General features: G+C 35.4%; 1 pseudogene; it reads left to right on the forward strand.

Annotated features, from left to right (window-relative positions):
• The first annotated feature begins 4,466 nt into the window (after positions 1 to 4,466).
• Positions 4,467 to 5,214, forward strand: LOC133866299 (ethylene-responsive transcription factor CRF3-like; annotated as a pseudogene).
• The last annotated feature ends 786 nt before the right edge of the window (positions 5,215 to 6,000 follow it).

Consider the following 6,000-nt stretch of genomic DNA (forward strand, 5'->3'; position numbering starts at 1 on the left):
AAAAATTAAAAATTAAAAATTAAAAATTAAAAATTAAAAATGGGTCTCAACTCCAGTGAAGGTGAACAAAAGATAGCCAGAGAGATGGGGATGGGTGGTTTATCCTTCATATTTTCTCAGATATCTAAGATTAAAAATTGAGATTTAAAAATAACGACCATGGATGGGGACTACGGAGAGATTCTTATAGAAAAAAAAAAAAAGTGAAAGAGAGGAATGGGTTTGAACTTTGAAGGACGGACACAAATGAAAGCATGGTATAGAGATCTGAAAAAAGCTCTGCGGTAGTCACGTGACCTTGGTCTTCACGTTTGAAGCAGTCAAAAGAGCATCTTTCTTTTCTTTTTTGTGGCACACCAGTGGAAGCCTTTTAAGGACTTTTGGACAACCGGAATTCGCAAAGACAATAAATAGGGTTAAATTTAGTATCTCAGTTTTGTTTTGTATCATAGGTGGTACCTGAATTAAGGGTAAAAACCCATTTGGTACCTCTGTTAGATTTTTCGTCTGAATTTTAACGTCTCGCCACGTGTCAACCGCTGAAGTTGACACGTGGCACTACATTAAAAAAAATTAAAAATAAAAAATTGAAATTTTAAAAAATGATTAAAAATAATAAAATTTTAAAAAAGAAAATTAAAAAAAGAAAAAAGAAGAGGGGTGGCTGAGCCACCTCCCTTGGCCACCATGGGGGTGGCTATGGGGGTGGCCCAAGGGGGTGGTTCGGCCACCCCCAAGGGCCATGGGGGTGGTTCGGCCACCCCCATACCGGCCGGACTGGGGGTGGCCGATCCACCCCCATGGCCCTAGGGGGTGGTTCGGCCACCCCCAAGGGCCAAAACCATAATTTTTTTTTCTTTTTTTCTACCCTGGGGGGCCGAGCCACCCCATGGGGGGTGGTTCGGCCACCCCAGACTGGCCAGACCGGCCAAGGGGGTGGCTGGGCCACCTCCTTGGCCAAAATGGGGGTGGCCAGCCACCCCTCTTCTTTTTTCTTTTTTTAATTTTCTTTTTTAAAATTTTATTATTTTTAATCATTTTTTAAAGATTTCAATTTTTTATTTTTAATTTTTTTTTATGTAGTGCCACGTGTCAACCTCTGAGGTTGACACGTGGCGAGACGTTAAAATTCAGACGGAAAATCTAACAGAGGTACCAAATGGGTTTTTACCCTTAATTCAGGTACCACCTATGATACAAAACAAAACTGAGGTACTAAATTTAAAATCACGTAAAACTCAGGTACCAATAGGGTATTTAACCCTAATAAATAAGTGCCTTTGAGTAACGAAAAATTCATGAAAAAAAGCAGTTCATGTTCACTCACGTGAATTTTATTTGCCTGACAAAACGCTGTAAAAAGTAGGGGTGTGCAAAACCCGCAATCCCCGCCCCGCCCCGCCCCGCCCCACCCAGCCCCGCAGAGGACCGGGTTTTCAAGTTTTTTTGCGGGTTAGGGTTTTAATTTGAGAAATTTATGCGGGGCGGGGCGGGTTTAGCCTTTTGAAAAATGCGGGTCCCCGCCCCGCCCCGCCCCGCACCGCACAAAGGAGAAAAAAAGAAAAAAAGAAAATAAAAAAGGGATCAACTAGCTCATTTCATTGTGTGAGAAATACAATTTTTATGGTTCAATTTCATGGGATGTTAAAATGTACACATTTTTATTGTATTGTTATTTGAAATAATCTTTTCATTACTTCTGAAAAAGACAAGAAAATTGATTAAATGGAATAGTGAAATATTATAACTTTTTATTCTTTATATTTATTCAATTATGCTTTGTTGATAGGAGAAAATAGAAATTATGTTTCTTAGAATTTTATCTTATAATTAATAGGGCTTTTAGTTTAAAAGACTAATTCCATAAAAAATGTTCTTGAATGGAAATATGAATTTAATTTTTTATTTACAAAACCAGTATTTTTTTGAATTTTTATTTTTTTACAAAATAAAATCAAAATTACTTAAATGCAACTCAAAATACCCACCCCGCCCCGCAATACCCGCAATCCCCGCCCCGCACGGTTAGTCTTTATCAAGTGTGGTTTGCGGGTTGGAAATTTCCAACCCGCAAAGGTGCGGGGCGGGGCCAAAAAAGGCGGAAACCCGCCCCACCCCGCCCCATGCACACCCCTAGTAAAAAGTAGTGAGTAGGTGAAGAGAGATAAAAGGAAGCAGTTTCACGTGAAAGAAACTGTAGAGTACCTTCAGATTCTGGTAATTATTGTGATGTTATTTTTTTTATTTTATTTTTTATGTACCTTTTCCCCTTTTATTAGACTTAGAGTCTCTTTGAATTTATGATATTAAAAAATACACTCTGGAAATAGAGATTTTAAAATATGCAAGTTGAAAATTGCAGTTTGAAATTTAAAATTACAAATTAACTTTTAAAAATTAATTTTTTCAAAAAAACACATCATTATCTACAATTTAAAAAAACAGTTTTTTTGTGTATTTAAATCGTAATTTTTTAAAAACATAATTTCAAAACGATTCATTTTTTGTGATTTAATTTAAAACCGCACTTTTTATATACGAAATCACAAACTATTTTGATGAAGTTGTAAGTTTTTTTTTTATTATTTATTTATTTATTTATCAGGTGCTAGGAATGTTCTAATCAGCTATTTGAGTGCTATTGATAATCATCCATTTAAAAGTTTTTAGTGCTATTGACTTCGTATATATTTTTTTTTTTTGAAAAAAAAAATAAAAAAAATTGAGTGACGATGTTCGGACTTTTAGAATTATATATTTAAAATTTTTTATTGTCAAATACTTAAGTTTAAAAATATTAGGGTTAAATACATTTTTGGTCCAGAGTTTTGAAAACTTTATTTTTTAATATATGATTTTCAACTTGTATCACAGATAGTATTTCTATTTTGGGAAAAGACCAAATTAATACTTAGTCAAGTTTTCCGTCCAAAAACTAACGGTCCGCCACTTGTCAATCCTGAGGGTTGACACATGTCACAATATAAAAAATTACAAAAAAAAAAAAAAAAAATTAATTATAAAATTAAAAAAAATAATAAAACTAAAAAAAATTATTAAAAACTTAAAAAAAAAATGAAAAAAAAGAAATAAAAAAAAAGAAGAGAGGGTGGCGGCGCCACCCCTTGGCCACCATGAGGTGGCCGGAAATTTACTTACTGATCATGAGTGACGAAGTTTCAGCACTTTTACAATTATATATTTTAAATTTTTAAAATTTTCAATGTTAGATAGTTAGGTTTAAAAACTATAAAATGTTATTTTTTTCGTTCGAATTTTTTGCTAAATTCGAATGGAAGACGAGCCTTGGCTCAGCCACGGTCAAGCCGTGGGTTACGTTGCCAGCCTTGGCCATGGGTTCTAACCGGACGTGGAACCCTTTTGTTAGAATTTTTGGCTTTTTCTCGTCGGCAGCCAATTCAAAAGCTTCTAATTTTTTTTATTTTTTTTGAATTTTCATGATTTTTTTTAATTGAAAAATGACATGTGACAAATGTATTATAGAAATATTTTATCAAAATAGACATTTTTAAAAAGGTTTTGGTAGTTTGAGGACCAAAATGCAAGCCTTGGTCGTTTGGGAAGTCATCCGAAAAAAAAATGATAGTTTGAAAGGCTAAATTGTATTTTTCTCGCGAGGAAGAGCAAAAATCCATGCTTAAAGTTGTAAAACTAAACATAAGAAAAACTAAAGTACACCATCTGCCTTGGAAATAAGATAGAGAAATATATATTGACTTGAACAAAATTAGAAGTTTTTTTTTTTTTTTTCTAATTAAAAAAAGGTAGTAGTGGGCGACTGGCTAATATAAAAAAGCCTTTGAAACTAATAACCGATTTTAGAATAATAACTGATTTTAGAATAGTGGCACGCCAGCTGAAGCTTTGGAGGACTTTTGGACAAAGGCAATCCGCAAAGACTAGATTAATAAATAATTTTATTTTTTTTTTAAAAAAAAGCCTTTCAAAAACGAAAAATTCATGAAAAAAGCAGTTCATGTTCATTCACGTGAATTGTATTCACCTGACAAAAGACTGTAAAAAGTAGTGAGTTGGTGGAGAAAGATATAAGGAAGCAGTTTCACGTGAAAGAGACTGTAAAGTAACTTATTCAAGTAATTATTGTGATGTTAATTCATTTCTTTGTTGAGAAAAAAATAAAGAGATTAATTTGTTTTGTGTAATTCTCTTGTCTATTTTATTAATTATTTATTTTCTTTCTACATTTCACCCTTTATATTAGACTTCGTGTACCTCCAGCTACTCACAGATTTCGACAGACGACCTCCAACGTGTCTTGCATGTCAATCAACCATCCCATAACAACAACAACATCATACCTTTAATTCTTCCAATTTTTTCCAATTGTGGTGCGATGTATGAAAGCACTTGTTCGATCGCTCCAAACCAAGATGAAGGGCACAGCGGAGAGCAGAAAGGTATTTTGGTTCAAATAAAACGAAGTCATGAATGGGAGGTTTTGGGAAAGAAGGTAATAAGTTTTTATTTAGGTAATACACATATCACCGAAACTTTACCAGAAAACACATAAAGCCTAGAAAACAACAAGTAGATCCAAACACTCTGAGGGAGGTATGGATATTTGTGACTAACCCAGACGCCACTGACTCGTTCAGCGACGAGGACAACGAGCTCTCCTCCTTCGACCGCAGGTGAGTGAATCGGTCAGTGAATGAGATCGATCAACATCGAGATAAGCTCCAAAACCAACATGTTGAACCAGAAGAAACGACCTACCAGAGAGTCCTGTCATCCCGCTGGCGGCCAGTGAAGTCAGTTCTTGCGAATGACAAGAAGTTTTGGGGAGTTCTGCAATGGCTGTGTGGCAAGTGGGCAGCCGAGATTCTAGATCCGGCGAAACATACTGGGATTAGGATCCGAGGACCTGACGCGTTGACCAACTTTGTCACTCCTTCACCGAAGGAGGAAAAGCCTAAAGTGAATGTGGCCTCCGTTTCCGGTTACAATTTAGGCGAAGAATCTTATACTACAAAAAAAGCAGCAACTCGCCACGTGGCGCACCGTCACAGTCTCTCTTCTCCAACCTCAGTTCTTCAATACAGAACTCATTCTAACGAAGAAGCCCAACTGCGAAAACCCGAAAAAGAACAACAAAAACAACAAGAGAATTAAAGAGAGCCTAAGAAAGCTTGTCTCTCTTACAACGAGGGAAACATGAGGGCATTTTGGTGAAGTCGAGAGCAAAAATCACCCGTGTGGTGTACATGCGGCAATTTCCATCAGGGAAGACAGAATCATCTAATGGAATAGCTACATTGCAAAATTATGAAACTTTGTTGAGATCCATTGCAAATTTTTTCACTTTGGAGTTTGAAGGCAAGATTGAAAAATGGGTGAAACATTGAGGAGGTAAAATGTAGTTTTTCCTTTTATTTATTATTATAGCATGCATGAAATCAATTGTCAAAAATGACATTCTTAGTTTCTCTATTATCAGTATCAAGTTCACTTGAGCAGTTCTTTCATTTCTTTTAATCCTTATACAATATGTTTGTTCAAGGTAGATTTTTGCCATTCCAGTTTTTGACTTGCTAGAATCATTTTTGGTATTGAAGATGAATTTCAAGCCAACTAGGTTCCTTCGTTTCAAATACGCAATGCATATGTGATATGTTGGTAAGTACTTTTTCCATTTTTTTTCTTGATTGTGCTTAGGTCTATTACTTTGGTGGTTTCACTAGATAGTTAATTAGGGTATGTTTGGATTTGCAGTTTCACTACTTGGGTGATTCTTTCCATCTGAAAAAAACCTTGAATCTTCTTTGGTGCAGCACTTACCATGTTCCTTGAATTACTTTCCCTTTCTTTGTAGGGCTTCCCAGCTTTTGCTCCCGCAACATACTTTGAATGTCATAATATCTCTGTTTTCTTAAAGCAAGAAATTTGATAAAAGCTTTGTGGGTTTCTAATTCTATTATTTTGTAGCTGCCTTGCATCATGTGGTTAACCATCTATAAA

Source organism: Alnus glutinosa, chromosome 4, assembly GCF_958979055.1.
Source record: "Alnus glutinosa chromosome 4, dhAlnGlut1.1, whole genome shotgun sequence".
NCBI classification, from domain to species: Eukaryota; Viridiplantae; Streptophyta; class Magnoliopsida; order Fagales; family Betulaceae; genus Alnus; species Alnus glutinosa.